Source organism: Pristiophorus japonicus, unplaced genomic scaffold, assembly GCF_044704955.1.
Source record: "Pristiophorus japonicus isolate sPriJap1 unplaced genomic scaffold, sPriJap1.hap1 HAP1_SCAFFOLD_104, whole genome shotgun sequence".
In the NCBI taxonomy this organism is placed as follows: domain Eukaryota; kingdom Metazoa; phylum Chordata; class Chondrichthyes; family Pristiophoridae; genus Pristiophorus; species Pristiophorus japonicus.
The window spans coordinates 2,003,241-2,022,878 of record NW_027250691.1 but is presented as its reverse complement, the minus strand read 5'-3'; positions in this window follow the sequence as shown (position 1 = coordinate 2,022,878).

Sequence of the window (19,638 nt, the reverse complement as noted above, 5' to 3'; positions counted from 1 at the left end):
AAACTGACCAACTGACCACAGTCTGACCTAGAAACCAGAAACTGACCAACTGATCACAGTCTGATCTAGAAAGCATAAACTGACCAACTGACCACAGTCTGACCTAGAAACCAGAAACTGACCAACTGACCAAAATCTGACTGAGACAACCAGAAACTGACCAACTGACCACAGTCTGACCAAGGCAACATGAAACTCACTAACTGACCACAGTGTGACCTAGAAACGAGAAACTGAGAAACTGACCACAGTCTGACCTAGAAACCTGATACTGAACAACTGACCACAGTCTGAGCTAGAAACCGTAATTGACCAACTGATCACAGCATAAATTAGGAACCAGAAACTGACCAACTGACTTCAGTCTGACCTAGAAAACAGAAACTGACCAACTGACCAGAGTCTGACCGAGACAACCATAAACTGACCAACTGACCACAGTCTGACCTTGGAACCCGAAACTGACCAACTGACCACAAGTCTGACCTAGAAACCAGAAACTGACCAAATGACCACCGTCTGACCTTGCAACCACAAACTGTCCAACAGACCACTTTCTGACCTAGCGACCAGTATCTGACCAACTGACTAAAGTCTGACGTAGAAACAAGCAAATGACCAACTGACCACATTCTGACCTAGCGAACAGTATCTGACCAACTGACCACAGTATGACCTCGGAACCAGAAACTGACCAACTGACCACAGTCTGACAGAGGCAACATGAAACTGACCAACTGACCACAGTCTGACCTAGAAACCAGAAATTGACCAACTGACCACAGTCTGACCTCGAAACCAGAAACTGACCAACTGACCACAGTCTGACCTCGAAACCAGAAACTGACGAACTGACCACATTCGTAACTCGAAACCAGAAACTGACGAACTGACCACAGTCTGACCTAGAAACCAGAAACTGACCAGCTGACCGCAGTCTGACCTAAAAACAGAAACTGACCAACTGGCCACAGTCTGACCTAGAAAACAGAAATTGACCAACGGACCACATTCTGACGTATAAACCAGAAACTGACCAACTGACCACAGACTGACCATGGAACCAGAAACTGACCAACTGACCACAGTCTGACCTCGGAACCAGAACCTGACCAACTGAACACAATCTGACCGAGGCAACATGAAACTGACCAACTGACCACAGTCTGACCTAGAAACCAGAAACCGACCAACTGACCACAGTCTGACCGACAAAACAGAAACTGACCAACAGACCACAGTCTGACCTAGAAACCAGCAACTGACCAACTGACCACAGTCTGATGTAGAAACCAGAAACTGTCCAACTTACCACAAGCTGACCGAGACAATCCGAAACTGACCAACTGAACACAGTCTGACCTCGAAACCAGAAACTGATCAACTGGCCACAGTCCGATCAAGAAAACAGAAACTGACCAACTGACCACAGTTTGATCTAGCAACCAAAAACTGACAAACTGAACACAGTCTGACCTAGAGACCAGAAAGTGACCAACTGACCACAGTCTGACCGACAAAACAGAAACTGACCAACTGATCGCAGTCTGACATAGAAACCAGAAACTGACCAACTGAAAACAGTCTGAACTAGAAACCAGAAACTGACCAACTGACCACAGTCTGACCGAGGAAAAAGAAACTGGCCAACTGACCACAGACTGAACTAGAAACCAGAAACTGACCAACTGACCACAGTCTTATTTGGAAACCAGAAACTGACCAACTGAACACAGTCTGACCAAGGCAACATGAAACTCACTAACTGACCACAGTCTGACCGAGAAACCAGAAACTGACCAACTCACCACAGCCTGATCTAAAAACCAGAAACTGTCCAACTGACCACAATCTGAACGAGACAATCCGAAACTGACCAACTGACCACAGTCTGACCTAGAAACCAGAAACTGACCAACTGATCACAGTCTGATCTAGAAAGCATAAACTGACCAACTGACCACAGTCTGACCTAGAAACCAGAAACTGACCAACTGACCAAAATCTGACTGAGACAACCAGAAACTGACCAACTGACCACAGTCTGACCAAGGCAACATGAAACTCACTAACTGACCACAGTGTGACCTAGAAACGAGAAACTGAGAAACTGACCACAGTCTGACCTAGAAACCTGATACTGAACAACTGACCACAGTCTGAGCTAGAAACCGTAATTGACCAACTGATCACAGCATAAATTAGGAACCAGAAACTGACCAACTGACTTCAGTCTGACCTAGAAAACAGAAACTGACCAACTGACCAGAGTCTGACCGAGACAACCATAAACTGACCAACTGACCACAGTCTGTCCGAGACAACCCGAAACTGAACAACTGACCACAGTCTGACCGAGAAACCAGAACTGACGGAACTGACCACAGTTTGATCAAGTAACCAGCAACTGACCAATTGATCTCAGGATGACCTCGCAACCAAAAAGTAACAAACTGAACAGAGACTGATCTAGCAACCGGCAACTTACCAACTGACCACAGTCTTACCAAGACAACCAGAAACTGAGAAACTGACCACAGTCTGACTTGTATAGCAGAAATTGACTAACTGACCACAGGCTGATCTAGCAACCAGAAACTGACCAACTGACCACAGTGTGACCGAGACAACCGGAAACTGCCCAAATGACCACAGTCTGACCGAGAAACCAGAAATAACAAACTGTCCAGAGAAACAGAACTAGACAACCAGAAACAGACCAACTGACCATAGTCTGACCTAGAGACCAGAAATGACCAGCTGACCAGAGTCTGACCGAGACAACCAGAAACTGACCAATTGACCACAGTCTTACCAAGACAACCAGAAACTGAGTAACTGACCACAGTCTGACTTGTATAGCAGAAATTGACTAACTGACCACAGTCTGATCTAGCAACCAGAAACTGACCAACTGACCACAGTGTGACCGAGACAACCGGAAACTGACCAAATGACCACAGTCTGACCTAGAAACCAGAAATAACAAACTGTCCAGAGAAGCAAAACTCGACAACCAGAAACAGACCAACTGATCATAGTCTGACCTGGAAACCAGAAACTGACCAACTGACCACAGTCTGACCACAGTCTGACCTAGAAATCAGAAACTGACCAACTGAACACAGTCTGATCAAGAAACCAGCAAATGACCAATTGACCACAGAATGAAATAGAATCCAGAAAGTAACAAACTGAACACAGACTGATCTAACAATCAGCAACTGACCAACCGACCACAGGTGATCTTGCATCTAAAAACCAACCAATTGCCCAAAGCCTGACCTGGAACCAGCACCGAACCAACTGATCACAATCTGAAATAGAACCAGCAAATGACCAACTGCCCATATTCTGAGCTAGGAACCAGAAACTGTCCAACTGAGCACAGTCTGACCTAGGAACCAGAAATTGACCAACTGAGCACAGTCTAACCAAGCAACCAGTAACTGACACAGTCTGACCTAGACACCAGATACTGACCAACTTACCAGATTCCGGCCTAGGAACCCGAAACTGACCAAATGACCAAAGTCTGACTGAGACAACCCGAAACTGATCAACTGACCACAGTCTGACGTAGAAATCAGAAAGTGATAAACTGACCACAGTCTGACTTTGAAATCAGAAACTGATCAACTAACCACAGTCTGATCGAGCAACAAGCAATTGACCAACTGACCACAGGATGACCTAGCAACCAAAAAGTAAAAAAAACTGAGCAGAGTAACAGACCTAGACAATCAGAAACTGACCAACGGACCACAGTCTGACCAAGAAACCAGAAACTGAACTACTGACCAATGTCTGACCACAGTCTGAACTAGAAACCAGAAACTGAACAACTGACCACAGTCTGACCTCGAAACAAGAAACTCACCAAATGAACAGTCTGACCTAGCAACCACAAACTATCCAACGGGCCACATTCTGACCGAGCAACCAGTATGTGACTAACTGAGCACAGTCTGACGTTGAAACCAGCAATTGACCAACTGAACACAGTCTGACCTAGAAACCAGAAAATGACCAACTGACCACAGTCTGACCCAGCAACCAAAAACTGACCGTCTGACCTCAGTCTGACATGAAAACAGAAACTGACCAACTGACCACAGTCTGACCTAGAAACCAGAAACTGACCAATGGACCACATTCTGACATAGGAAGCAGAAAATGTCCAACTGAGCACAGTCTGACCTCGGAACCAGAAACTGACCAACTGAGCACAGTCTAACCTAGCAACCAGTAACTGACCACAGTCTGACCAAGAAACCTGAAACTGACCAACTGACACAGTCTGATCTAGACACCAGAAACTGACCAACTAACCACATTCCGGCCTAGGATCCCGAAACAGACCAAATGACCAAAGTCTGACTGAGACAACCCGAAACTGACCAACTGACCACAGTCTGACATAGAAACCAGAAACTGATAAACTGACCACAGTCTGACCTTGAAATCAGAAACTGATCAACTGACCACAGTCTGATCGAGCAACAATCAATTGACCAACTGAACACATGATGACCTAGCAACCAAAAAGTAAAAAAAACTGACCAGAGAAACAGACCTAGACAACCAGAAACTGACCAACTGACCACATTCTGACCGAGAAACCAGAAACTGACCTACTGACCACAGTCTGCCCATAGTATGACCGAGAAACCAGAAACTGACCAAATGTCCACAGTCTGACCGAGACAACATGAAACTGACCAACTGACCAAGACAACGCGAAACTGAACAACTGACCACAGTCTGACCTAGAAACCAGAAACTGAACAATTGACCACAGTCTGACCTCGAAACCAGAAACTGACCAAATGACCATAGTCTGACCTAGCACCAAGAAACTGTCCAACAGGCCACATTCTGACCTTGCGACCTTTATCTGACCAACTGACCAAAGTCTGACATAGAAACCAGCAATTGACCAACTGTCACAGTCTGACCAAGAAAACAGAAAATGACCAACTGACCACAGTCTGACCTAGAAACCAGAAATTGACCAACTGACCACAGTCTGACCTCGAAACCAAAAACTGATCAACTGACCACAGTCTGATCGAGCAACAAGCAATTGACCAACTGACCACAGGATGACCTAGCAACCAAAAAGTAAAACAAACTGACCAGAGAAACAGACCGAGACAACCAGAAAATGAACAACTGACCAGAGTCTGACCGAGAAACCAGAAACTGACCTACTGACCACAGTCTGACCACAGTCTGACCTAGAAACCAGAAACTGAACTATATGTCCAAAGTCTGACCGAGACAACATGAAACTGACCAACTGACCAAGACAACCCGAAACTGAACAACTGACCACAGTCTCACCTAGAAACCAGAAACTGAACAACTGGCCAGAGTCTGATCTCGAAACCAGAAACTGACCAACTGAAAACCTTCTTAACTCGAAACCAGAAACTGACCAACTGACCACATTCTGACCTAGAAACCAGAAACTGACCGTCTGATCTCAGTCTGACATAAAAACAGAAACTGACCAACTGACCACAGTCTGACCGAGAAACCAGAAACTGACCAATGGACCACAGTCTGACCCAGAAAAAAGAAACTGACCAACTGACCACAGTCTGACCTTGGAACCCGAAACTGACCAACTGACCACAAGTCTGACCTAGAAACCAGAAACTGACCAAATGACCACCGTCTGACCTTGCAACCACAAACTGTCCAACAGACCACATTCTGACCTAGCGACCAGTATCTGACCAACTGACCAAAGTCTGACGTAGAAACAAGCAAATGACCAACTGACCACATTCTGACCGAGCGAACAGTATCGGACCAACTGACCATAGTATGACCTCGGAACCAGAAAATGACCAACTGACCACAGTCTGACAGAGGCAACATGAAACTGACCAACTGACCACAGTCTGACCTATAAACCAGAAATTGACCAACTGACCACAGTCTGACCTCGAAACCAGAAACTGACCAACTGACCACAGTCTGACCTCGAAACCAGAAACTGACGAACTGACCACATTCTTAACTCGAAACCAGAAACTGACGAACTGACCACAGTCTGACCTAGAAACCAGAAACTGACCATCTGACCTCAGTCTGACCTAAAAACAGAAACTGACCAACTGGCCACAGTCTGACCTAGAAAACAGAAATTGACCAACGGACCACAATCTGACGTATAAACCAGAAACTGACCAACTGACCACAGTCTGACCATGGAACCAGAAACTGACCAACTGACCACAGTCTGACCTCGGAACCAGAACCTGACCAACTGACCACAATCTGACCGAGGCAACATGAAACTGACCAACTGACCACAGTCTGACCTAGAAACCAGAAACTGTCCAACTGAACACAGTCTGATCTAGAAACCAGAAACTGACCAACTGACCACAGTCTGATCTAGCAAACAGAAACTGACCAACTGACTACAGGCTGACCTAGCAACAAGCAACTGACCGACTGACCACAGGATGACCTAGCAACCAAAATACTAAAAAACTGACCAGAGAAGCAGACCTAGACAACCAGAAACTGACCAACTGACCACAGTCTGACCGAGAAACAAGAAACTGACCAACTGACCACAGTCTGACCATAGTCTGACCCATAACCCAGAAACTGACCAACTGCCCAAAGCCTGACCGAGACAACATGAAACTGTCCAACTGACCAAGACAACACGAAACTTACCAAATGACCACAGTCTGACCAAGAAACCAGAAACTGAGCAAGTGACCACAATCTGACCTCGAAACCAGAAACTGACCAAATGACCACAGTCTGAACTAGCAACCACAAATTGTCCAACAGGCCACTTTCTGAACTAGCAATCAGTATCTGACTAACTGACCACAGTCTGACATAGAAAACAGCAATTGACCAACTGAACACAGTCTAACCTAGAAACCTGAAACTGACCAACTGACCACAGTCTGACCTAGAAACCAGAAACTGAACAACTGACCACAGTCTGACCTCAAAACTCGAAACTGATCAACTGACAACAGTCTGACCTCGAAACCAGAAACTGACCAACTGAAAACATTCTTAACTCGAAACCAGAAACTGACCAACTGACCACATTCTGACCTAGAAACCAGAAACTGACCGTCTGACCTAAGTCTGACATAAAAACAGAAACTGACCAACTGACCACAGTCTGACCTAGAAACCAGAAACTGACCAATGGACCACAGTGTGACCTAGAAAAAAGAAACTGACCAACTGACCACAGTCTGACCTTGGAACCCGAAACTAACCAACAGACCACAGTCTGACCTATAAACCAGAAATTGACCAAATGACCACCGTCTTACCTTGCAACCACAAACTGTCCAACAGACCAAATTCTGACCTAGCGACCAGTATCTGACCAACTGACCAAAGTCTGACGTAGAAACAAGCAATTCACCAACTGACCACAATCTGACCAAGAAACCAGAAACTGACCAAATGACCACAGTCTGAACTAGCAACCACAAATTGTCCAACAGGCCACATTCTGACCTAGCAATCAGTATCTGACTAACTGACCACAGTCTGACATAGAAACCAGCAATTGACCAACTGAACACAGTCTAACCTAGAAACCTGAAACTGACCAACTGACCACAGTCTGACCTAGAAACCAGAAACTGAACAACTGACCACAGTCTGACCTAGAAACCAGAAGCTGAACAACTGACCACAGTCTGACCTCAAAACCTGAAACTGATCAACTGACAACAGTCTGACCTCGAAACCAGAAACTGACCAACTGAAAACATTCTTAACTCGAAACCAGAAACTGACCAACTGACCACATTCTGACCTAGAAACCAGAAACTTACCGTCTGACCACAGTCTGACCTAGAAAAAAGAAACTGACCAACTGACCACAGTCTGAACTTGGAACCCGAAACTAACCAACTGACCACAGTCTGACCTATAAACCAGAAATTGACCAAATGACCACCGTCTGACCTTGCAACCACAAACTGTCCAACAGACCAAATTCTGACCTAGCGACCAGTATCTGACCAACTGACCAAAGTCTGACGTAGAAACAAGCAATTGACCAACTGACCACAATCCGACCAAGAAACCAGAAACTGACCAACTGACCACAGTCTGACCTAGAAACCAGAAATTGACCAACTGACCACAGTCTGACCTCGAAACCTGAAACTGACCAACTGACCACAGTCTGACCTCGAAACCAGAAACTGACGAACTGACCACATGCTTAACTCGAAACCAGAAACTGATGAACTGACCACATTCTGACCTAGAAACCAGAAACTGACCATCTGACCTCAGTCTGACTTAAAAACAGAAACTGATCAACTGACCACAGTCTGACCGAGTAACTAGAAATTAACCAACGGACCACAGTCTGACCTAGAAGCAAGAAACTGACCAATTGACCACAGTCTGACCTTGGAACCAGAAACTGACCAACTGACCACAGTCTGACTTCGGAACCAGATACTGACCAACTGACCTCAGTCTGACCGAGGCAACCTGAAACTGACCAACTGACCACAGTCTGACCTACAAACTAGAAACTGACCAACTGACCACACTCTGATCAAGAAACCAGAAACTGACCAACTGACCACAGGATTACCGAGCAACCAAAATGTTAAAAACTGACCAGAGAAACAGACCTAGACATCCAGAAAAAAACATAGAAACATAGAAAATAGGTGCAGGAGCAGGCCATTCAGCCCTTCTAGCCTGCACCGCCATTCAATGAGTTCATGGCTGAACATTCAACTTCAGTACCCCCTTACTGCTTTCACGCCATTCCCCTTGATACCCCGAGTTGTAAGGACTTCATCTAACTCCCTTTTGAATATATTTAGTGAATTGGCCTCAACTACTTTCTGTGGTAGAGAATTCCACAGGTTCACCACTCTCTGGGTGAAGAAGTTTCTCCTTTTCTCTGTCCTAAATGGCTTACCCCTTATCCTTAGACTGTGACCTCTGGGTCTGGACATCCCCAACATTGGGAACATTCTTCCTGCATCCAACCTGTCCAAACCCGTCAGAATTTTAAACGTTTCTATGAGGTCCCCTCTCAATCTTCTGAACCCCAGTGAATACAAGCCCAGTTGATCCAGTCTTTCTTGATAGGTCAGTCCCACCATCCCGGGAATCAGTCTGGTGAATCTTCGCTGCACTCCCTCAATAGCAAGAATATCCTTCCTCAAGTTAGGAGACCAAAACTGTACACAATACTCCAGGTGTGGCCTCACCAAGGCCCTGTACAACTGCAGCAACACCTCCCTGCCCCTGTAATCAAATCCCCTCGCTATGAAGGACAACATGCCATTTGCTTTCTTAACCGCCTGCTGTAACCAGAAACTGCCCACTGCCCACAGTCTGACGTAGAAACCAGCAATTGACCAACTGAACACAGTCTGACCTAGAAACCTGAAACTGACCAACTGACCACAGTCTGACCTAGAAACCGGAAACTGACCAACTGACCACAGTCTGATTTAGAAACCAGAAACTGACCAACTGACCACAGTCTGACCACAGTCTGACCTAGAAACCAGAAACTGACCACTGCCCACAGTCTGACCGAGACAACATGAAACAGACCAACTGACCAAGACAACACGAAACTGACTAAATGGCCACAGTCTGACGAAGAAATGAGAAACTAAGCAACTGACCACAATCTGACCTCGAAACCAGATACTGACCAAATGACCACAGTCTGACCTAGCAACCACAAACTGTCCAACAGTCCACATTCTGAGCTAGCAACCAGTATCTGACTAACGGACGACAGTCTGACCTAGCAACCACAAACTGTCCAACAGGCCACATTCTGACATTGCGACCAGTATCCGACCAACTGACCAAAGTCTGACATAGAAACCAGCAATTGACCAACTGACCACAGTCTGACCAAGAAAAAATAAAATGTCCAAGTGACCACAGTCTGACCTAGAAACCAGAAATTGACGGACTGACCACAGTCTGACCTCGAAACCAGAAACTGATCAACTGACCGCAGTCTGATCGAGCAACAAACAATTGAACAACTGAACACAGGATGACCTTGCAACCAAAAAGTAAAAAAAAAACTGACCAGAGAAACAGACCTAGACAACCAACAATTGACCAACAGACCACAGTCTGACCAAGAAAACAGAAAATGACCAACTGACCACAGTCTGACCTAGAAACCAGAAATTGACCAACTGACCACAGTCTGACCTCGAAACCAGAAACTGATCAACTGACCACCGTCTGATCGAGCAACAAGCAATTGACCAACTGACCACAGGATGACCTAGCAACCAAAAAGTAAAAAAAAACTGACCAGAGAAACAGACCGAGACAACCAGAAACTGACCAACTGACCACAGTCTGACCGAGAAACCAGAAACTGACCAAATGACCACAGTCTGACCTAGCAACCACAAACTGCCCAACAGGCCACATTCTGACCTTGCGACCAGTATCTGACCAACTGACCAAGGTCTGACGTAGAAACCAGCAATTGACCAACTGACCATAGTCTGACCAAGAAACCAGTAACTGACCAACTGAAAACATTCTTAACTCGAAACGAGTAACTGACCAACTGACCACATTCTGACCCAGCAACCAAAAACTGACCGTCTGACCTCAGTCTGACATGAACACATAAATTGACCAACTGACCACAGTCTGACCTAGAAACCAGAAACTAACCAATGGACCACATTCTGACATAGGAAGCAGAAACTTTCCAACTGAGCACAGTCTGACCTAGGAACCAGAAACTGACCAACTGAGCTCAGTCTAAACATAGCAACCAGTAACTGACCACAGACTGATCTAGAAACCTGAAACTGACCAACTGACACAGTCTGATCTAGACACCAGAAACTGACCAACTGACCACATTCCGGCCTAGGAACCCGAAACAGACCAAATGACCAAAGTCTGACTGGTACAACCCGAAACTGACCAACTGACCACAGTCTGACGTAGAAATCAGAAACTGATCAACTGACCACAGTCTGATCGAGCAACAATCAATTGACCAACTGAACACAGGATGACCTAGCAACCAAAAAGTAAAAAAAACTGACCAGAGAAACAGACCTAGACAACCAGAAACAGACCAACTGACCACAGTCTGACCGAGAAACCAGAAACTGACCTAATGACCACAGTCTGCCCATTGTATGACCTAGAAACCAGAAACTGACCAAATGTCCACAGTCTGACCGAGACAACATTAAACGACCAACTGACCAAGACAACGCGAAACTGAACAACTGACCACAGTCTGACCTAGAAACCAGAAACTGAACAACTGACCACAGTCTGACCTCGAAACCAGAAACTGACCAAATTACCACTGTCTGACCTAGCACCAACAAACTGTCCAACAGGCCACATTCTGACCTTGCGACCAGTATCTGACCAACTGACCAAAGTCTGACCTAGAAACCAGAAATTGACCAACTGACCACAGTCTGACCTCGAAACCAGAAACTGATCTACTGACCACAGTCTGATCGAGAAACAAGCAATTGACCAACTGACCACAGGATGACCTAGCAACCAAAAAGTAAAAAAAAACTGACCAGAGAAACAGACCTAGACAACCAGAAACTGAACAACTGACCACAGTCTGACCGAGAAACCAGAAGCTGACCTACTGACCATAGTCTGACCACAGTCTGACCTAGAAACCAGAAACTTCCCAAATGTCCAAAGTCTGACCGAGACAACATGAAACTGACCAACTGACCAAGACAACCCGAAACTGAACAACTGACCACCGTCTGACCTAGAAACAAGAAACTGAACAACTGACCAGAGTCTGACCTCGAAACCAGAAACTGACCAACTGAAAACCTTCTGAAATCAAAACCAGAAACTGACCAACTGACCACATTCTGACCTAGAAACCAGAAACTGACCATCTGACCTCAGTCTGACATAAAAACAGAAACTGACCAACTGACCACAGTCTGACCTAGAAACCAGAAACTGACCAATGGACCACAGTCTGACCTAGAAAAAAGAAACTGACCAACTGACCACAGTCTGACCTTGGAACCCGAAACTGACCAACTGACCACAAGTCTGACCTAGAAACCAGAAACTGACCTAATGACCACCGTCTGACCTTGCAACCACAAACTGTCCAACAGAACACATTCTGACCTAGCGACCAGTATCTGACCAACTGACCAAAGTCTGACGTTGAAACAAGCAAATGACCAACTGATCACATTCTGACCTAGCGACCAGTAACTGACCAAATTACCACAGTATGACCTCGGAACCAGAAACTGACCAACTGACGACAGTCTGACCGAGGCAACAATAAACTGACCAACTGACCACAGTCTGACATAGAAACCAGAAATTGACCAACTGACCACAGTCTGACCTCGAAACCAGAAACTGACCAACTGACCACAGTCTGACCTCGAAACCAGAAACTGACGAACTGACCACATTCTTAACTCGAAACCAGAAACAGACGAACTGACCACAGTCTGACCTAGAAACCAGAAACTGACCATCTGACCTCAGTCTGACCTAAAAACAGAAACTGACCAACTGACCACAGTCTGACCTAGAAAACAGAAATTGACCAACGGACCACAGCCTGACGTATAAAGCAGAAACTGACCAACTGACCACAGTCTGACCTTGAAACCAGAAACTGACCAACTGACCACAGTCTGACCTCGGAACCAGAACCTGACCAACTGACCACAATCTTACCGAGGCAACATGAAACTGACCAACTGACCACAGTCTGACCTAGAAACCAGAAACTGTCCAACTGAACACAGTCTGATCTAAAAAACAGAAACTGACCAACTGACCACAGTCTGATCTAGCAACAAGAAACTGACCAACTGACCACAGGCTGAACTAGCAACAAGCAACTGACCGACTGACCACAGGATGACCTAGCAACCAAAATACTAAAACACTCACCAGAGAAACAGACCTAGACAACCAGAAACTGACCAACTGACCACAGTCTGACCGAGAAACAAGAAACTGACCAACTGACCACAGTCTGACCATAGTCTGACCTAGAAACCAGAAACTGACCAACTGCCCAAAGCCTGACCGAGACAACATGAAACTGTCCAACTGACCAAGACAACACGAAACTGACCAAATGACCTCAGTCTGACCAAGAAACCAGAAACTTAGCAACTGACCACAATCTGACCTCGAAACCAGAAACTGACCAAATGACCACAGTCTGACCTAGCAACCACAAATTGTCCAACAGGCCACATTCTGACCTAGCAACCTGTATCTGACTAACTGACCACAGTCTGACCGAGTAACTAGAAATTAACCAATGGACCACAGTCTGACCTAGAAGCAAGAAACTGACCAACTGACCACAGTCTGACCTTGGAACCAGAAACTGACCAACTGACCACAGTCTGACTTCGGAACCAGATACTGACCAACTGACCTCAGTCTGACCGAGGCAACATGAAACTGACCAACTGACCACACTCTGATCTAGAAACCAGAAACTGACCAACTGATCACAGGATTACCGAGCAACCAAAATGTTAAAAACTGACCAGAGAAACAGACCTAGACAACCAGAAAAAAACATAGAAACATAGAAAATAGGTGCAGGAGCAGGCCATTCAGCCCTTCTAGCCTGCACCGCCATTCAATGAGTTCATGGCTGAACATTCAACTTCAGTAACCCCTTCCTGCTTTCACGCCATTCCCCTTGAACCCCCAAGTTGTAAGGACTTCATCTAACTCCCTTTTGAATATATTTAGTGAATTGGCCTCAACAACTTTCTGTGGTCGAGAATTCCACAGGTTCACCACTCTCTGGGTGAAGAAGTTTCTCCTTTTCTCTGTCCTAAATGGCTTACCCCTTATCCTTAGACTGTGACCTCGAGGTCTGGACTTCCCCAACATTAGGAACATTCTTTCTGCATCCAACCTGTCCAAACCCGTCAGAATTTTAAACGTTTCTATGAGGTCCCCTCTCACTCTTCTGAACTCCAGTGAATACAAGCCCAGTTGATCCAGTCTTTCTTGATAGGTCAGTCCCACCATCCCGGGAATCAGTCTGGTGAATCTCGCTGCACTCCCTCAATAGCAAGAATATCATTCCTCAAGTTAGGAGACCAAAACTGTACACAATACTCCAGGTGTGGCCTCACCAAGGCCCTGTACAACTGTAGCAACACCTCCCTGCCCCTATAATCAAATCCCCTCGCAATGAAGGACAACATGCCATTTGCTTTCTTAACCGCCTGCTGTAACCAGAAACTGACCACTGCCCACAGTCTGACGTATAAAGCAGCAATTGACCAACTGAACACAGTCTGACCTAGAAACCTGAAACTGACCAACTGACCACAGTCTGACCTACAAACCAGAAACTGACCAACTGACCACACTCTGATCTAGAAACCAGAAACTGACCAACTGATCACAGGATTACCGAGCAACCAAAATGTTAAAAACTGACCAGAGAAACAGACCTAGACAACCAGAAAAAAACATAGAAACATAGAAAATAGGTGCAGGAGCAGGCCATTCAGCCCTTCTAGCCTGCACCGCCATTCAATGAGTTCATGGCTGAACATTCAACTTCAGTAACCCCTTCCTGCTTTCAAGCCATTCCCCTTGATCCCCCAAGTTGTAAGGACTTCATCTAACTCCCTTTTGAATATATTTAGTGAATTGGCCTCAACAACTTTCTGTGGTCGAGAATTCCACAGGTTCACCACTCTCTGGGTGAAGAAGTTTCTCCTTTTCTCTGTCCTAAATGGCTTACCCCTTATCCTTAGACTGTGACCTCTGGGTCTGGACTTCCCCAACATTTGGAACATTCTTCCTGCATCCAACCTGTCCAAACCCGTCAGAATTTTAAACGTTTCTATGAGGTCCCCTCTCAATCTTCTGAACTCCAGTGAATACAAGCCCAGTTGATCCAGTCTTTCTTGATAGGTCAGTCCCACCATCCCGGGAATCAGTCTGGTGAATCTCGCTGCACTCCCTCAATAGCAAGAATATCCTTCCTCAAGTTAGGAGACCAAAACTGTACACAATACTCCAGGTGTGGCCTTACCAAGGCCCTGTACAACTGTAGCAAAACCTCCCTGCCCCTGTAATCAAATCCCCTCGCTATGAAGGACAACATGCCATTTGCTTTCTTAACCGCCTGCTGTAACCAGAAACTGACCACTGCCCACAGTCTGACGTAGAAAGCAGCAATTGACCAACTGAACACAGTCTGACCTAGAAACCTGAAACTGACCAACTGACCACAGTCTGACCTAGAAACCGGAAACTGACCAACTGACCACAGTCTGATTAAGAAACCAGAAACTGACCAACTGACCACAGTCTGACCACAGTCTGACCTAGAAACCAGAAACTGACCACTGCCCACAGTCTGACCGAGACAACATGAAACAGACCAACTGACCAAGACAACACGAAACTGACTAAATGACCACAGTCTGACGAAGAAATGAGAAACTAAGCAACTGACCACAATCTGACCTCGAAACCAGAAACTGACCAAATGACCACAGACTGACCTAGCAACCACAAACTGTCCAACAGTCCACATTCTGAGCTAGCAACCAGTATCTGACTAACGGACGACAGTCTGACCTAGCAACCACAAACTGTCCAACAGGCCACATTCTGACATTGCGAACAATATCCGACCAACTGACCAAAGTCTGACATAGAAACCAGCAATTGATCAACTGACCACAGTCTGACCAAGAAAAAAGAAAATGTCCAACTGACCACAGTCTGACCTAGAAACCAGAAATTGACCAACTGACCACAGTCTGACCTCGAAACCAGAAACTGATCAACTGACCGCAGTCTGATCGAGCAACCATCAATTGAACAACTGAACACAGGATGACCTTGCAACCAAAAAGTAAAAAAAAAACTGACCAGAGAAACAGACCTAGACAACCAACAATTGACCAACTGACCACAGTCTGACCAAGAAAGCAGAAAATGACCAACTGACCACAGTCTGACCTAGAAACCAGAAATTGACCAACTGACCACAGTCTGACCTCGAAACCAGAAACTGATCAACTGACCACCGTCTGATCGAGCAACAAGCAATTGACCAACTGACCACAGGATGACCTAGCAACCAAAAAGTAAAAAAAAACTGACCAGAGAAACAGACCGAGACAACCAGAAATTGACCAACTGACCACAGTCTGACCGAGAAACCAGAAACTGACCAAATGACCACAGTCTGACCTAGCAACCACAAAATGTCCAACAGGCCACATTCTGACCTTGCGACCGTATCTGACAAACTGCCAAGGTCTGACGTAGAAACCAGCAATTGACCAACTGACCACAGCATGACCAAGAAACCAGTATCTGACCAACTGAAAACATTCTTAACTCGAAACCAGTAACTGACCAACTGACCACATTCTGACCCAGCAACCAAAAACTGACCGTCTGACCTCAGTCTGACATGAAAACAGAAACTGACCAACTGACCACAGTCTGACCTAGAAACCAGAAACTGACCAATGGACCACAGTCTGACCTAGAAAAAAGAAACTGACCAACTGACCACAGTCTGAGCTTGGAACCCGAAACTGACCAACTGACCACAAGTCTGACCTAGAAACCAGACTGACCAAATGACCACCGTCTGACCTTGCAACCACAAACTGTCCAACTGACCACATTCTGACCTAGCGACCAGTAACTGACCAACTGACCACAGTATGACCTCGGAACCAGAAACTGACCAACTGACCACAGTCTGACATAGAAACCAGAAATTGACCAACTGACCACAGTCTGACCTCGAAACCAGAAACTGACCAACTGACCACAGTCTGACCTCGAAACCAGAAACTGACGAACTGACCACATTCTTAACTCGAAACCAGAAACAGACGAACTGACCACAGTCTGACCTAGAAACCAGAAACTGACCATCTGACCTCAGTCTGACCTAAACACAGAAACTGACCAACTAACCACAGTCTGACCTCGAAAACAGAAATTGACCAACGGACCACAGTCTGACGTATAAACCAGAAACTGACCAACTGACCACAGTCTGACCTTGAAACCAGAAACTGACCAACTGACCACAGTCTGACCTCGGAACCAGAACCTGACCAACTGACCACAATCTTACCGAGGCAACATGAAACTGACCAACTGACCACAGTCTGACCTAGAAACCAGAAACTGTCCAACTGAACACAGTCTGATCTAGAAAACAGAAACTGACCAACTGACCACAGTCTGATCTAGCAACAAGAAACTGACCAACTGACCACAGGCTGAACTAGCAACAAGCAACTGACCGACTGACCACAGGATGACCTAGCAACCAAAATACTAAAACACTCACCAGAGAAACAGACCTAGACAACCAGAAACTGACCAACTGACCACATCTGACCGAGAAACAAGAAACTGACCAACTGACCACAGTCTGACCATAGTCTGACCTAGAAAGCAGAAACTGACCAACTGCCCAAAGCCTGACCGAGACAACATGAAACTGTCCAACTGACCAAGACAACACGAAACTGACCAAATGACCTCAGTCTGACCAAGAAACCAGAAACTTTGCAACTGACCACAATCTGACCTCGAAACCAGAAACTGACCAAATGACCACAGTCTGACCTAGCAACCACAAATTGTCCAACAGGGCACATTCTGACCTAGCAACCTGTATCTGACTAACTGACCACAGTCTGACCGAGTAACTAGAAATTAACCAATGGACCACAGTCTGACCTAGAAGCAAGAAACTGACCAACTGACCACAGTCTGACCTTGGAACCAGAAACTGTCCAACTGATCACAGTCTGACTTCGGAACCAGATACTGACCAACTGACCTCAGTCTGACCGAGGCAACATGAAACTGACCAACTGACCACACTCTGATCTAGAAACCAGAAACTGACCAACTGATCACAGGATTACCGAGCAACCAAAATGTTAAAAACTGACCAGAGAAACAGACCTAGACAACCAGAAAAAAACATAGAAACATAGAAAATAGGTGCAGGAGCAGGCCATTCAGCCCTTCTAGCCTGCACCGCCATTCAATGAGTTCATGGCTGAACATTCAACTTCAGTAACCCCTTCCTGCTTTCACGCCATTCCCCTTGATCCCCCAAGTTGTAAGGACTTCATCTAACTCCCTTTTGAATATATTTAGTGAATTGGCCTCAACAACTTTCTGTGGTCGAGAATTCCACAGGTTCACCACTCTCTGGGTGAAGAAGTTTCTCCTTTTCTCTGTCCTAAATGGCTTACCCCTTATCCTTAGACTGTGACCTCGAGGTCTGGACTTCCCCAACATTAGGAACATTCTTTCTGCATCCAACCTGTCCAAACCCGTCAGAATTTTAAACGTTTCTGTGAGGTCCCCTCTCACTCTTCTGAACTCCAGTGAATACAAGCCCAGTTGATCCAGTCTTTCTTGATAGGTCAGTCCCACCATCCCGGGAATGAGTCTGGTGAATCTCGCTGCACTCCCTCAATAGCAAGAATATCATTCCTCAAGTTAGGAGACCAAAACTGTACACAATACTCCAGGTGTGGCCTCACCAAGGCCCTGTACAACTGTAGCAACACCTCCCTGCCCCTATAATCAAATCCCCTCGCAATGAAGGACAACATGCCATTTGCTTTCTTAACCGCCTGCTGTAACCAGAAACTGACCACTGCCCACAGTCTGACGTAGAAAGCAGCAATTGACCAACTGAACACAGTCTGACCTAGAAACCTGAAACTGACCAACTGACCACAGTCTGACCTACAAACCAGAAACTGACCAACTGACCACACTCTGATCTAGAAACCAGAAACTGACCAACTGATCACAGGATTACCGAGCAACCAAAATGTTAAAAACTGACCAGAGAAACAGACCTAGACAACCAGAAAAAAACATAGAAACATAGAAAATAGGTGCAGGAGCAGGCCATTCAGCCCTTCTAGCCTGCACCGCCATTCAATGAGTTCATGGCTGAACATTCAACTTCAGTAACCCCTTCCTGCTTTCAAGCCATTCCCCTTGATCCCCCAAGTTGTAAGGACTTCATCTAACTCCCTTTTGAATATATTTAGTGAATTGGCCTCAACAACTTTCTGTGGTCGAGAATTCCACAGGTTCACCACTCTCTGGGTGAAGAAGTTTCTCCTTTTCTCTGTCCTAAATGGCTTACCCCTTATCCTTAGACTGTGACCTCTGGGTCTGGACTTCCCCAACATTAGGAACATTCTTCCTGCATCCAACCTGTCCAAACCCGTCAGAATTTTAAACGTTTCTATGAGGTCCCCTCTCAATCTTCTGAACTCCAGTGAATACAAGCCCAGTTGATCCAGTCTTTCTTGATAGGTCAGTCCCACCATCCCGGGAATCAGTCTGGTGAATCTCGCTGCACTCCCTCAATAGCAAGAATATCCTTCCTCAAGTTAGGAGACCAAAACTGTACACAATACTCCAGGTGTGGCCTTACCAAGGCCCTGTACAACTGTAGCAAAACCTCCCTGCCCCTGTAATCAAATCCCCTCGCTATGAAGGACAACATGCCATTTGCTTTCTTAACCGCCTGCTGTAACCAGAAACTGA